Source organism: Orbicella faveolata, unplaced genomic scaffold (assembly GCF_042242905.1).
Source record: "Orbicella faveolata isolate gen_17 unplaced genomic scaffold, um_ofav_v1 contig_26, whole genome shotgun sequence".
NCBI lineage: Eukaryota > Metazoa > Cnidaria > Anthozoa > Scleractinia > Merulinidae > Orbicella > Orbicella faveolata.
This window is the reverse complement of record NW_028301554.1, coordinates 15,709,274-15,723,454: the sequence shown is the minus strand read 5'-3', so window position 1 is coordinate 15,723,454 and position 14,181 is coordinate 15,709,274. Positions and strand designations below refer to the sequence as shown.

The 14,181-nt window shown below is 42.7% G+C and overlaps 1 protein-coding gene and 2 pseudogenes across 2 annotated transcripts in view; 2 read left to right on the top strand and 1 right to left on the bottom strand.

The window, feature by feature from the left end:
- Window positions 1-14,181, top strand: part of LOC110044115 (uncharacterized) — a 169,446-nt gene that overhangs the window by 57,219 nt on the left and 98,046 nt on the right. The gene's annotated exons all lie outside the window — the stretch shown is intronic.
- On the top strand, window positions 2,796-3,751 carry LOC149108290 (uncharacterized; annotated as a pseudogene).
- Window positions 8,583-13,950, bottom strand: LOC149108289 (uncharacterized; annotated as a pseudogene). Its single transcript, XR_016209234.1, has 6 exons — window positions 13,738-13,950; window positions 12,115-12,909; window positions 11,798-11,909; window positions 11,320-11,581; window positions 10,920-11,202; window positions 8,583-10,704 (listed from the first exon to the last, which is right to left on the bottom strand). The product of XR_016209234.1 is annotated as an uncharacterized LOC149108289 (transcript).

Here is a 14,181-nt window from a genome sequence, read left to right as displayed (position 1 = left end):
ATATTGTTTTCAGAAGTAATGGAATATGACTTTGTCTTTTCCCACCTTAATTAGTGCATTAGTAATTAATTTTTAGTGATGTATATAGTTTCATAATGATTGTACTTTGTTTTTTTACAGCTGAGTACAAATCACAGAACTGCTATTATTTTTCTTTCATGTTTCTTTTACTAGCTATCTAAATTAGTTGTTCTTAAAATGCCATTGACTGAGTTATATTTAAAACAGACAATGTAGTGGTAGAAAAAATTAACCCTTGCCCTCCTAAGGGAGGAGAAATTCCCTCTCCCCAGCGCCTCCCCTCTCAGAATTAAAATTTCTTTCTGTAAAATCGTAATCAACAAATAATAATAGTAAGCAAAAAGTTTGCTAAAAAAATTCCATTTGAAAAGTAACATCACAGGATTTCGTCTTCAAACAAACAGTTTAGTTTGAGTGAATACTTATATTGTCATGATGAAATTGGTCTAGGAGTGAAAGGGTTAAATAAGCCGTTTTTTGAGCACATGTATTCCAAACCTAAAAGGCTTCTTTTTCGAAACAGGTTTGAGGCAACTCTGAGAAAGCCCAACTAGAATATTGATTATAAAAGGAATGTAACTGCTGAATTATCTTTGACTTTGACTCTTTACTTGGATTTTCTCTTTAAAGTTATTTTCCATCTGTATAAACTTGCTCAATATTTACAGTGTAAGCACATTTTGCCCCCTCAAGCAAACTTGGTCACAACTTGGACTTTGATTATATTTGTTATATCTGAGCAAACCTGCTCAATAGTGAGAGTTTGATTACATTTGCTACCCCAAGCAAATTTGTTCAAGACTTACATTTGGACCATATTTGCCGTTCCAAGCAAAATTTCCCAATATTAAGAGTTTGATCAAATTTGCCGCCCCCCAACAAAATTGTTCAAAATAAAGGGTTTGGTAACATTTGCTACATGAGCAAACGTGTAAAGTATTAAACGTTTGCTCATATTTGCTACGCAAAACAATGTGTCAATTATTACATTTGCGTGCAGTTGCCAACATGCGCAAACATAATCAATAAATCATATTTTGAACAACCTTTGCTACGCAAGCAAACACTGTTAAGTTTTAATGCTTCGCTAAAATTTGCAACGCTGCGTTAACCTCGTCAAAGTAATGAGTTTACATGCTTATACAATAGGGGCAAACGTCGAACAAAACAGCAAATTTGTGCACTCATTTGCGTCATGTGTAAAGATAGTTCAAACAAACAAATTTCCATCACATTTGAGCCATATGTAAATGCCCCCCAAATCTACAGCTACACATCACCTTTGCGCAAAGGCGCAAATCCTGAGCAAATGTGGCATTTACCGTCTTTGCTACGGGTGGCAAATCTAGTGCAATATCAATCTTTGCTCCTGAGCAGATTTGAGCAAATTTGTGCAAATGTGGCATTTGCTACACTTTTGCTCAAGTTTGGTTACCCTGGTAAATCAATTTTTTCGTCCAGTGTCAGTTAACAGTAAGGACAACTTGGAAGCTTACAGATTTTTTTGGAGCACCCTTCGTGTTGAACGCAACAATGCAATATCACCTCAAACAAAAGGACAACTGACTGGCGAAAGAACTGATGGAGAAAATGTACATGGACAACATAGTAACCGGAACAGATCGCAACGATAAGGCGTTAAAATATCCCTTATCTTTGCAACGTTACCTACAAGAAGCAGGCATGAACCTCTAACTCAACCGCCCAAAATCGCAGGGGCACAGAAACATAATATACAAGCAGCTACAATGGCAAAAATCCTTGGACTTGCATGTAACTCAGAAAGTGACATGCAGTCACTTTCACTCACGAAAATAATCAGAGAATGAGATACTATTACGAGAACCACTAAAAGATCAGCACGAAGCTTTGCGTAAAAATTATTCGACCCCCTGGGTTTTGTTGAACCCATTACAGTAAAAGCAAAGATTGTGATACAAAACCTATGGAAACAAAACAACGTGGGATGAAGATCTCCCGAACGGGCATAAGCTGGATTAGTGATATCAGCAATTTGACTTCGATTGAAGTACCCAGACCATACTTTTTCACGAACATTTCTAAGAAACAACCACAGGTATTCTGCAACAACAGCAAACTAGCTTAGAGAGCTGTGGAATACTGAAGAGGAACGTCAAGGGAAGAAAATGAATATCCACTGCATTCCTGATGCCTAAAAACCGGGGTTGCACCCATGAAAATACAGGCATCGCCACGACTAGAACTATCAGCAACACACTTAGGAGCAACCTCACATAAATATCTAAAAAAACACTAAAGATCACAGAGACCTTTAAGCCGTGTCACAAAACTTCAAATAATGAAAGCTTAAGTCCTTGAAACAAATGTATCAGAACAGTTCCTCCCTAGCATCACCTGGAAATTCATAATGGAAACAGCTCTATGGTGGGGAGTATTCTACGCATCTGTCTCGACAAACCATGACATGCCGAAAGCTCTCTCTGTAGGAAGCGTATCGCATTCAAGATTAAGCTCCTTCACGTCCTTGGCTCTTTCTTTCAGTGGAATCGACTCTAAGACTTGTCGATCATTGCTCGCCCATTAAGCCAAATTGAATCCACCAATCAGCATAAGTTTACGTAGATCAGCCACATGCTTGACTGCTGCAGAACTCGACGATAAGGACTTTAGGCAGTTGTCAACATAGAAATTCCTCAAGATCGTATTAGCCATGTCGGATGAGAATTCGTGCTTTCCGCATTCTGTCGCATAGTAAAATTGGCACAACTCGTCGATGAAACTGCGCCGAAAAGATGAACAGTCATCCGATGCTCTTCCAGCTTCTTGGTAGAGTCACCTTTGGGCCACCAAAGGAATCCCAGGAGATCTCTATCTTCTTCCGGAACGTGCACCTGGTGAAACATTGATTGAACGTCATCCATTACTGTGACTGGATCCTGGCGAAAACCAATCAACACACCGACTAGACTGTTGGTTAGGTGTGGTCCTTGGAACAGCTCGTTGTTTAGAGATGTCCCATGAAACAGGGCGGAACAGTTGAAAACCATGTGTATTTTATCCGGCTTCTTATGATGGTAGACACCGTGGTGTGAAATAAACCACACCTTACAATCCGATCCATCCAGAACATTCTGTGGTACCTTCTCTGCATATTAACCTGCACTGACAACCTCTTCAAGGAAAGCAACATAGTCCTCACGAAGTTTGGTATCACTGGAAAGCTTGCGTTTGAGATAACAGGCACTTCCGATGCTGCGGATGTCAATTTGTCGAATTCTGCAAGGAAGAGCGGTCAACCTGTTCAACGCACGAGTGCACGTGTTCGTAAACATAACTTTTCTTTAGATCACGAAGGAGCGTCACTTGAACGAATTCGAGAACTAAGTAAGAAGAGAGGAGGAGAGTTATCTTCTTTATCTGCTAAATGAAGAGAGATTGACAACCTTCTAACCGAGGAAAGCAATTTGAAAGCAGTGAAAATAAAGCTGCCGGAAATTACATCATTGTTTCGTAAGTTTGCTGAAGCCCAGCACGCGTATCATGCGGCTTTGACTGACGAAGGTCAAAGGCAAGAATCAGAGGTCTATTTCGCTGAAATCGAAAGCAGTTTGATTTCTTCTGTCGAACGGTAAACGATTGGTTACGGGTTACGGAAACGAATCTTCAGGATAACCTGGTAACGCCTGATGACAGTGCTTCTCAAGTTGGAATTGGTCTACGAAACAAGCCTGAACCCTCTGAGTGCTGATCTAGGTTAAGCAGGTTCTCTAACACAAGGTCTATATCAGCTGCAAGATACAAAGAGGCAGCCCGGATCGCCGAACTTCGAGCCGAGGTACTGGCTTTAAATCAGTGCCATTCTCTTCAGGAGACGGAGCTTATCCTCACACGACAAGAGTACGAGCTTCAGCTGAAGAAAGATGAGCTGAACCTCAAAACGGAATATGCTAAAGCTCTGGCTAGAGAGGAAGCTTAAGCCCAAGCAGAAGCAGGAAACTTTGTTCCAAACAAAGTGCCGGCTTCTAACACTCGTTTTGATGTTCCAGATGTGTCCTCCAACAACAAGGTCACGTGGACCGATGGCGTTAAAAGTTCAGTTTGTGCCTTCTGGAAAAAACGAGGAAGGATCCGCCAAAGCAAGGGTCAATTTGGCGACTATCGACCAGGCGAGTGTTGCAAGTGGTTCAAGCTCGAGCTCCGAGAAATCTAGACTGAGTGACATGGCTTATGACATTCTCGCACAACAGAATCGTGTCGCGAAAGAGTTTGTGAGCCAACAGCAAAGAAACTCGCTTCCTAGGAGACGTGTACCCATGTTTAGTGACAACCCATTGGATTATTGTACCTTCATTCCTGCCTTTGAAACTGTGATCGAGACTAGAGAGCCAGATAATGCTGGAGGACTCTATTACCTAGAATAGCATACAGCTGGCAGACCACAGGAGTTGGTGCGCAGTTGTCTCTACATGAACGCTGAAGCAGGCTACCTAAAGGCAAGGAAGCTTTTGGAGAGTAAATTCGGTCAGAAGCACAAAATTGCAATGGCTTATGTGGATTAAGTGACGAATGTTCCTGCTTTAAGGCCGAAAACGTCGAAGCTCTAGAAGGTTTCGCCACTTTGCTGGCCAGTTGTACGAATACTCTTAAAGCTATTGGTTACTCTAGCAAGTTTAAAAGCCCGGATTGCATGCGAACGATTATCGAGCGACTTCCTTCGAAGCTGCAAGCTAGTTGGCGTGACAACACTGACAGAATCCTCAGCACCGGAGGGAGAGACATTTGTATTGATCACATTTCCCTGTTAATTGAGCAGAAGGTGCGTGCTTTGTCCAATACAATGTTTGGAAAACTCCCTTTCTTGGAAAAGGTAAAGAAAAATAGCAGGGACAGAGGCCTGAGATCTAAATCTGAGAAGCGTGGTGACAAGCAAATTGCCCTCATTACCATTACTGACAAGAAGTCTCCCAGTACATCCAGTCGTGACTCGTCCAACTCAGCTAACCCTTGCCAGAAGTGCCCCTTTTGCAATGCATATCATACTCTTGCTGAATGTTCCAGTTTCGCCAAAGTGCCCGATGCTGATCAGCGCGACTTCGTGATGAAGCAGAGGCTGTGCTTTTCTTGCTTGAATGGCGGCCATCAGTCCAAAGGTTGCTACAAGAAGAAACCCTGTAACCACTGTGATAGGAAAAATGCTACTGTGATAGGAAAAATGCCACTGTGATACATCCAAGTACCCCGGAAGTTATTGTTGGAATCGGAACACAACAAGGCTTCGTTCGAACTGAGGGAGGAGAAGGCAGACCTCAATCTTTGAACAGGCAGTCGAACGCTGTCCAGAACACGAACCAGAGCGCTGGTGATCACTTCTGTGGCCTAGCCACGATGGAAAGTTCCCCCGTTACGGCTTTGCCTATAGTGGCTGTTAAGGTTAAAGTTAAAGGAAGTCCTATGTGCATCGAAACTTATACGTTACCGGACAATGGTTCCAATTCTACCTTTTGTTCAGCTAGCCTGATGGAACGTGTAATGGTCATCAGCAAGAAGTCGTGACTAAAGCTAACCACCATGGACGGCAGTAAAGATGTAGACACTGCTCTCGTTAACAACCTGGTGGTATCTGATCTGGACGAAAATGGTGCCATCCTCCTACCTGAAGTACTTTCCAGACCAGCTTCGCCCGTAGGTAGGGACGAAATCCCACAGCAAGAGGATGTCGTGCGATGGTCGCACCTTCAGGGCCATGTGTACTTAACCGATCTGAATTCCGGAGTGGATTTATTGATAGGAGCCGATGTTTCTGAAGCCTTGCAGCCGAGAGAAATAATCCCTGCTGCGGATGGAGGTCCATATGCAACCAGATTTGACCTCGGCTGGGTCATTAATGGTCCAACTGGGAGAAAGCAGAAGTATTACCTTGCTCTAACTTCTTCATTACGTCTAAGGAGACTCATCCTATACGTGCAGCTTGTACTGATCTCGTGGATGCACCTTACTCCGATCGTCTAAGTATGTCAAGGAATGACCTCAAGCTTATGAACATTGTAGAGGACTCGGTTGTGCAGTGTGCAGTGTGTTCAGAAGGCAGCACTGAACAAAGAACAATCAGAATAAGCATTAACATTACAAAAATTAACGTTTGAGAGAACAATATCAGATTTGCTGTGAGACTATGTAATACTATCCTTATATTCGTTTACACTTTTCTAGAGTCATTTCACTGTGTACATGGAAATATGCAGCATCTTATCTAATGTTGTTGGCCCGGGATTGTCATAAACGATGTCATCAACTACGTCACAATACACGTAACGTGTAATTCTAGTTCATCTACTTAACAAATAGATTCCATGTTGCCGTTCGTCTGTTTAGTAAAAGATCACAGATGATGTCAAAATGTGGTAAGAACAAAAAAGTGGCACACGAGGCGATAGCCGAGTGTGTCACTGAGTGTGTCACTGATGTCACTGATGTTCAAAAAACTTTGAAATGATGATGTCAGTCGTGCATCTGTCCTCTAATAGATCATAGGCGAGAACCAATCAAAATGCAAGAATAACTTGGGTTATTATGTAGAGTAGAGTGTTTCAGATGTTATATCAAGTGTTCACGTCGTTACAATAGTTGTAACACAAGGCGCGGAATCGAGCATTGTGATTGCTTTATTCTTTCACTTCTGCTTTCAACTCTACCGATAACGTAGTTTTCACTGGATCATGAGCAACAGAGTCATAAGCAGAATCGGTGTTCTGCTTCCGAGACTGCTGGTTTGATTTTCACTGATCGTATTGCCGTGCGCCTCTGATCCCGACCATGACTACGACTGCGTCAATATTGAAAACCAACCTTTCAAGGGTCGGCAAAATTATCGAGCGATGTAACTAGAAACAACCAAACGTACTATGATCATAGCCAGGATCGCTTGTCTCATTTTGGTATGGCTATTTCTCTACATATGAGTAACTGGTTAGTGCGCTGGATACTGGATCGAGCTGTCCGGGTCCAAGCCCTGATCAATTCATTATGTTGTGTTCTTGGGTAAAAAAACTCTACTCTAACAGGGCCTCTCTCCACCCAGGTGTATAAATGGATACTGGCAAAGCTAATGCTGGGGGGTAACCTGCTATGGACTAACATCCCATCCAGGGGTAGTCAATATACAGAAACCGGAGTTAAGCGTATGTACCACTAGGCTCCCACGCAGACTTCAGACTCAAGTACATTTTTCACTCAACTAATTGGAATGTTGTACAAGTCAAACACAGGATAGTCTCGGACATGTCAAAATCTTCTAAGTTTTGCGGCCAATTTACAACTTATGCTGATACAGTCTATTTCGTCCAGAGATACTTTCCATCAATCTCCTTGCTCAAAGAAGTGATGCTATCATATAAGCGAGTTAAAGAATTTTAGCAATAGTGTTTAAGAGCATGTCCACCAGAGGACCAGGCAGAGGTGATACATGCCATCTCACCAATTTCAGTGAAACTTTGCCAGATTGAAGGGCATACCCAATAACTCAGAAAGCCAAAACGGTTTCAAAATTGCAATTTTCCGGGGGGAGTTACACCACCCCCCTACTTTTTTCACATAAATTTCTTTAAATACTACACTAAATGAGGGTAAAAGTAGGGGGCTCTTAAACCTGAGCAATTCATTCAATTCAATTGTGGCTATACATGAGTGTAGATTAGTCCTACATGAGTTATGTACGGGAGTTTCATGTAATTTGATTGATTACCTGTCAATCAGTGTAAGCTAATAACTACCCATGTAAAATGGCATAGCAAAGTATGTTGATTTTGAGGCCAAATATCTCCTGTGGCCAAGTCCCTCCCAAAGAGATATCTATACCACGGTTCAGTTCCACCTTTGGTCTGTACGAATTATCAAAAAAATTTTTGGGACCTGCCATTTTTTGTTCGCAGATCGAGCTCAAACCCTGCACATCTTGCACAAGATTTTAGTTTAATGACTGACATCGTAAAAGTTCCTGCATAAACCACAACCGTAGATTAGCCATAACCCCAAGATGTAAGCTCAAATATTGAAAACAACGTAAAGACAATAAAGTTTGAAGTTCCAGTGAAGTTCTAATTGGTATAAAAACAAAGACAACCAAGTGCGGTTTCAGAACACTGATACAGCAGCTGTTGCGAGCCTTCAAATGCATTTAAAAGTCTTTAGATAACAAATTTTCACTTGTTATACCTTCTCGTCTTCTTAATTCACGCTTCTTAAACTTGCGATTTTATCTTGATAGCATTATCGGTTCGCCGGAACACTCCATGACATTAACCTTCGTACACCATATTGAAACGATACGAATTAGTGCTTAGTAGCCAAGCTTTGAAATGTGGATAGGAGTCTGGGCATCACAGCACACAAGAGGACACCTATTTACTTTAGAGGGATACTACGTACCATCAAGATCTTTGAACAACTACAGCAGGAGAAAAACTTCACACAGACGAGTAGTTGGATAATCCAAGGGATAAATGTTGCTGTAAACGTGATAGCAGTCGCAGCTAAAAGAAGAACTAATAATGATAATTATTTACAATGCTAATAACTTTATCAAAAAGGATCAACAGTGCATTATAATTCTCAAATATTAAATATTTTAACGCTATTGCCAATGGTATTAATACCACTAAAAGTACTTACAATACTGATAAAGAAATAAAATTGGCTCAACAATAATTACAGTACTCTTTTTCACTATTTACAATACTAACAAAGATAGAGTTTTTACCTACATATTATTTCTGTACTGACTTTCAGGTAGATGATTTGAAAATAATTACGCGAATTTCCACCAAAATTATTTACAAAATGGTACTAGAAGCTAGCACGAGAAGTGATTGTTGCTCACAGTGATTTTCTTGCGAAAAATTCTAAGGGATTCGTGTGAGGACTTGGCTGTCGCGCATATATTGCAAAAGGGCGTTGACAACTGCGAGGTAGTGTATTGATCTGTTGGATTCTAGAAGTCCGAGCCCACGTCTCTCTAACCTTAATCACCTCTACATAGCTGAATTGTAGCTTCCTCGCCTTGCCCACTCAGAAAACCCTACACCGAAAACATTTTGACTAAAATAACGCGAATATTGATGGTTGGGTCTCTAGTGTATGGCGTGACCAACTTTTGCGCCTTCTTGTTGATCGCTTAACAAACAGAGCTCTCGCTGCTTATTTACAACTTAAATGTTTAAAAGGGTAATAGGAAAAAAAACATGATACAAAAAAAAAAAAAAAGAAAAAAAAGAAAAAACTGGGAAACCGACAAATATGCAGAAAATGGAAGTGTTGATATTTATAATTTCGGAAAAAGTTATATTTATGACAGTTCAGTGTCACTACAATTCCAACTCGCGCCGGATCTGTTGCCTTGTCCGGATGGCAGTGGCCTCTGTTGTTAAATCATCGTCGTCATCTTCATCTTCATCGTCATCTGCACGGCGAGATTCTTCAACTGTATCCCGTAGCAGTCTACCAGTTCTATTGAGGTTTGATAGCCTGCTGAAATAGCGGGAAATCTGCACAGTTGTCAACCACTCTTTTTTCTGGAATCTCTTCTTCCCGCTACTGTCTCGCAACCCCTTCATGCGCGTTGCTACATCTCCCGGATTAGCCTTGTGGCCTGTCTCTTCCCCCAGAAGGAACACCTCCAGCAAATAGTTTCTCACATTTTCGGAGAAGTTTACGGTATTTCTGACCTTTTTAAGGGCCCATCCTTCCTCTGCAGAAGGCATGTTTTGATTGTCAGGTTGGTCGGCAGTGGCTGCAGCCGAGGTGGAAGGCACAGATTGAAGATATCCACCAGCCAAGGACTGGCAGGTTTCTGCCCATTTGCGCTTGACCTGGTCATATTGAGTCTCCCGTTCAAGTCTTATAAGGTGCTTTCCCACATCGAGATGCCTCTGCAAAGCAGCAAATGACTGATACACTTTGATGCATCCTTCCTCGGGGCAAGCGAATGGGACCCTGTCTTCATCTTCTTCCCCTTCACACTGGGTGGCGGGATCTGGCTGAGAGGGGGCTGGGTTCAACAGGAGATGGTAGTACAGGTCTCACCAGTGTCAAGGTTCCCACCTCCTCGTTTGGTCTTCCAAATGGTAATAAAATGGTAAGATTTGTTGCTCCCTGTGGAGTACCCAACCGTGCTAGCATAGTTAGGGTGAAGAATTTTCCAGGTCCAATGTTGTACGCCCGCCATGCCCTCAGTCCTCTTTCCTCGTAGGAAAAGTTGTTCAGGGACTGTACGCCTGTCATAGTGTGTTTGTGCATCGTCTGCAAAGTAGTTTGCACCTTACAGACCGACGCATAGCACCCCTTCACGCCGCCATGAGACTCGATTGCTTCCTTCATAGAAGCTGCCGTTTCCACATCGTTTCCCTCGTTCACAAATCGCCTAATGTGACTCTTTATTGAGGCGATCCGACGGTCACATATATCCTTTCCCGCCTGAGGCTCACTAAAGTCATAGCGTGCAACTCTAACTCCGCTGCACTCCCCAAGGCTTGGTAACGAGAGCAACAGGAAAGCGGTATGATAACACCCAGCGTTATCAGACTTCAGAAAGGCTTCTGCGAGGTGGGGCTTTAGTCCCTTCAGAGTTGCTAGAGTGTGCTCTAGGATAGATGCCACAGCAAACCAATTCTGGTTAAAGTCATCAAAGAGGTGAATGAAGGTTCTTGTCTGAAAATAATTGCAAAAGAGTAGCTCATCATCTCTACCAAGCATGAGTCTGTTGCACTGTCACGATTGTGTAGTTATTACCGAGGCCATTTTAAGGCCTGGGCATTTGTTCGGATAAGCTTATCTCCCAAAGATTTTATTAGAAGCAAACAAGACAAAATGGAGCACCCTACCTCACTCGGCATTTATTCGAGTAAATAATGTGAGACGAGTACCTCAACTTCACTGCCAGTTTCATCTTTCGTGATTGCTACCGTCACATGCCAGGATTTTCCTTTTTTCCCAAACCAGTCTCTTTGGGTCTCTCTGAAACTGATGGGAAGGAACTTCATTGCCCAGTCCATGATTAGGAGAACTTGACTGGCTGATAGATGATCGACCACGAAGGATTTGGCTGCATCTTGGTGGACAGCTCGCACAATGTGCGCCTTCCACTCCTCTAGCTTAGGTAGAGCGCTCTCGATATCATAATTTAGTTCTTCTCGTCTGTCTGTATCACTGCGACATTGAAATGATAAAAGAAGAAACCACGTTGCTAATTTTTTCTTAAACCGAAGCCACTAGAATTTGAATTGTTCACGCATAAAATAGGGAAATAGGCTCTTCACATTTTACCTAAAATGTACATCAGAGGAGGACAAGGCTAGCTGGATATCGATGACTACATTCCTCAAGTCATCACAGCGATCACAGCAGATGTTGTGTTGGTGCTGGCATGTCCCACGATGATCACTCTGTCCACTGCTGAGGGCATACACACTACAATGATCGGCACAGGGCTCCTCTTGGGAAATATGGATCTTGAAATCTGACTTGAGATATTGCTTTGCTGCTTTCAGCCGACGTTTGATGGAGCTTGATGTTTCATTGTCCAGACCTGAGGAAATGAAATAAAAGAAGTAACGAGATCCCACTCAATAGTTTCGACCAAATTTGAGCGGAAAGGTACAGCGAAGCTCAATGAAAACAGGGGGAGTGTTAGTTTACGTCATATCCTGTCGTGATGGCGTTTTTGCTATTTGGATAGCAAATAACTACAAAAGAGAAAAAACCCACAAGCAATCGTATGTGTTTCAAATATAACTTAGCTTACCATGCTGGTGCAACTGGTTAATGGTATCTTCAAGAGAGGCGAGGGCGTTCACACCGTCGGTTTGCGTACTGTCAAGGCCGGCCAGTAATTTCTTTTGTGACGCTGCGCATATCTGAAAAAAAAGAGAGTTCATTATTTCACTTTCCGGTAAATCTATCGATCATTTATTGTGTTATGAGGCAAAAAGTGTAAGGAATGCCGTCAAATAGGGCAAGATGTGTCAACCAAATATTGCGCGTGAATCAAGAGGAGAGAAAATTTGGTAGTTAATGACATCTGTTATAGCCATAACTAACAACTGTCACAGAAAGGCTAACCTTGATGATGCTAAATAGTGTAGATCTTCTCAAGGGCTCAAATGCAGACTCAGCGCAGTATTTCAAGTACAACTGAACTAGGCGAGACGAGATGACGGTACGCACCACACTTGGAATTTCAATTTTCTCGCCAGTTGATAGTTTGAGATTTCTTGTCCCATACGCCACGTCTTGGAGGAATGAGGGGCTAGATATAAAATCCAGAAAGTGATCAACCTTAACAGGATCCAGACGCGTCCTCTGCAGCGTTGGTGGCTCGATAGGTTGACCAGGCTTGTTCTTGAAAGCATGCTTTCTTGCCTCATCGATCCTCCACTTGGTAAGGCCAGGGATCATCTGGAGCAATTCTGTTTTGGAATAGTCGCCTGCAAAAAGTGACAATATTTGCTGCCTGTTGTACCATGAGCCTGCCTCTTCATAGCACGTGACCAGTCTAGACACTAACGTGCCTTCTCCTGCATTTGAGACCCCTTGGATGTTTTCACGCCTGCTGCGCCCCTGTTCGAAAAGCCACGTAGAGTTGCCTGGGGCTAAGGTGTCTAATACGACGTCAACTACCTGTTCAGCCTTCCTTCTGTAGTATCGCTGTGTGGAGGCAGAGATAGTCAGCACGTCAGACTTGCACTGTGATCGTACAGGACTGACACTCCTGTCTGATGTTCTCCTAAGGAAGTTGTTCAGACTCTGTAGCTTGTGCTCAACCTGGGGAGTCGGCTGCCATTCCTGCGAGGTCTCGCCTTCTTGCGCTGACTCTTGAGAAGACAAGGAGAGCACCTCGGAGTTGTGCTCACTTGGCTGTAACAATAAAAATTTGAATAAATAATGCTCCTACACTAAGCATGAAAAAACAAACAAACAAACATAACCATTGGGAGATGGTTTGCAACAACGTCTTGCGCAACAAGGGCTTTGAGATCGTAGCAATCCCAAAACAAATATTGCAAATATACTTGCACACTTAACGATCATGATATTAGTAAGAGAAACTGTTCAAGGACATCTCAACAACGAGACTACATATTATAGGAGTCTCTTTTGTTTTAGCTGTGCCCATATAGTCCGTAGTTTTGTTTGCTTCATTGTGTATCTTTACAGCTGCCCTATAACATATCAGCTACAGCCAGTGAATAACAACTGAACAAAAGTGACATTCCTAAACTGTCCAGGAAAGGTCTGCGAGTGCTGCTGATCAAAGTAGTCAAAAGAACTAGCTTTAAAGTGGCAGAGGGGGCACAGGGCAGGGGGGGCCAGGAGGCGGGAGAGCAGTGGGCGGGAGGCGACGCGTGCCACCAAAAGAGACGGTGATTGAGCGAGATTGAGAAACATTGCATAGTATGTTTCCATACAAGACGGGGATTAGGAACACAGGATACCATAAGCGGGATATTCAGACTCCCTGCCCCTCTCCCCCCACCACTGTCCTCATTGTCTCTCATTGCGCATATACTCATCTCTTCTACAGTTAATGAGCTGTGTAACCAAAGGCATGTATTCCTCATCTGCCTCTTCAAAAATCTCCTTTCAAAAATCGACTCGAAAATCTCTTGGAACCGTATCTACGTATAAAATACTCTTGTGTTACCATAACAAACTAATAGATAACTGAGTACACATGTGTAATACCTCACTTGATGGTTCTTCCGGTGGTAACAAGAATTGCACCTGCGCTTGTGGATCAACAATGGTGCTGTCGGTCTCCTCCATGGGTAGGTCTGCTGAACTTTGTTCCTCTCTCTGCTCCTGGGGCGGTGAAGCATTTGCTACGAATTTCATGGCAGCTTGATGTTTCCCACGACAAATTCTACAAATACCTGTGTTCATAGAATATGACATCATTATTTGTAAGACCAGATTTTCTCCGCTTTCTCGAACACCGACTGGTAATCGAGCTTATAATTCTTGAAAACAAATCAAGGTAGGAATTCATACTTTAGCTGGATTCGAAGATAAAGAGACAAAGCATTTTACCTGCTCCAACTTGGACAACAACATTCCATTTACTCTTGATTTCCTTCGACATTCGCAGGTTAACACCCCTCTCCCTCTTACCCTTACGATTTCCATGGA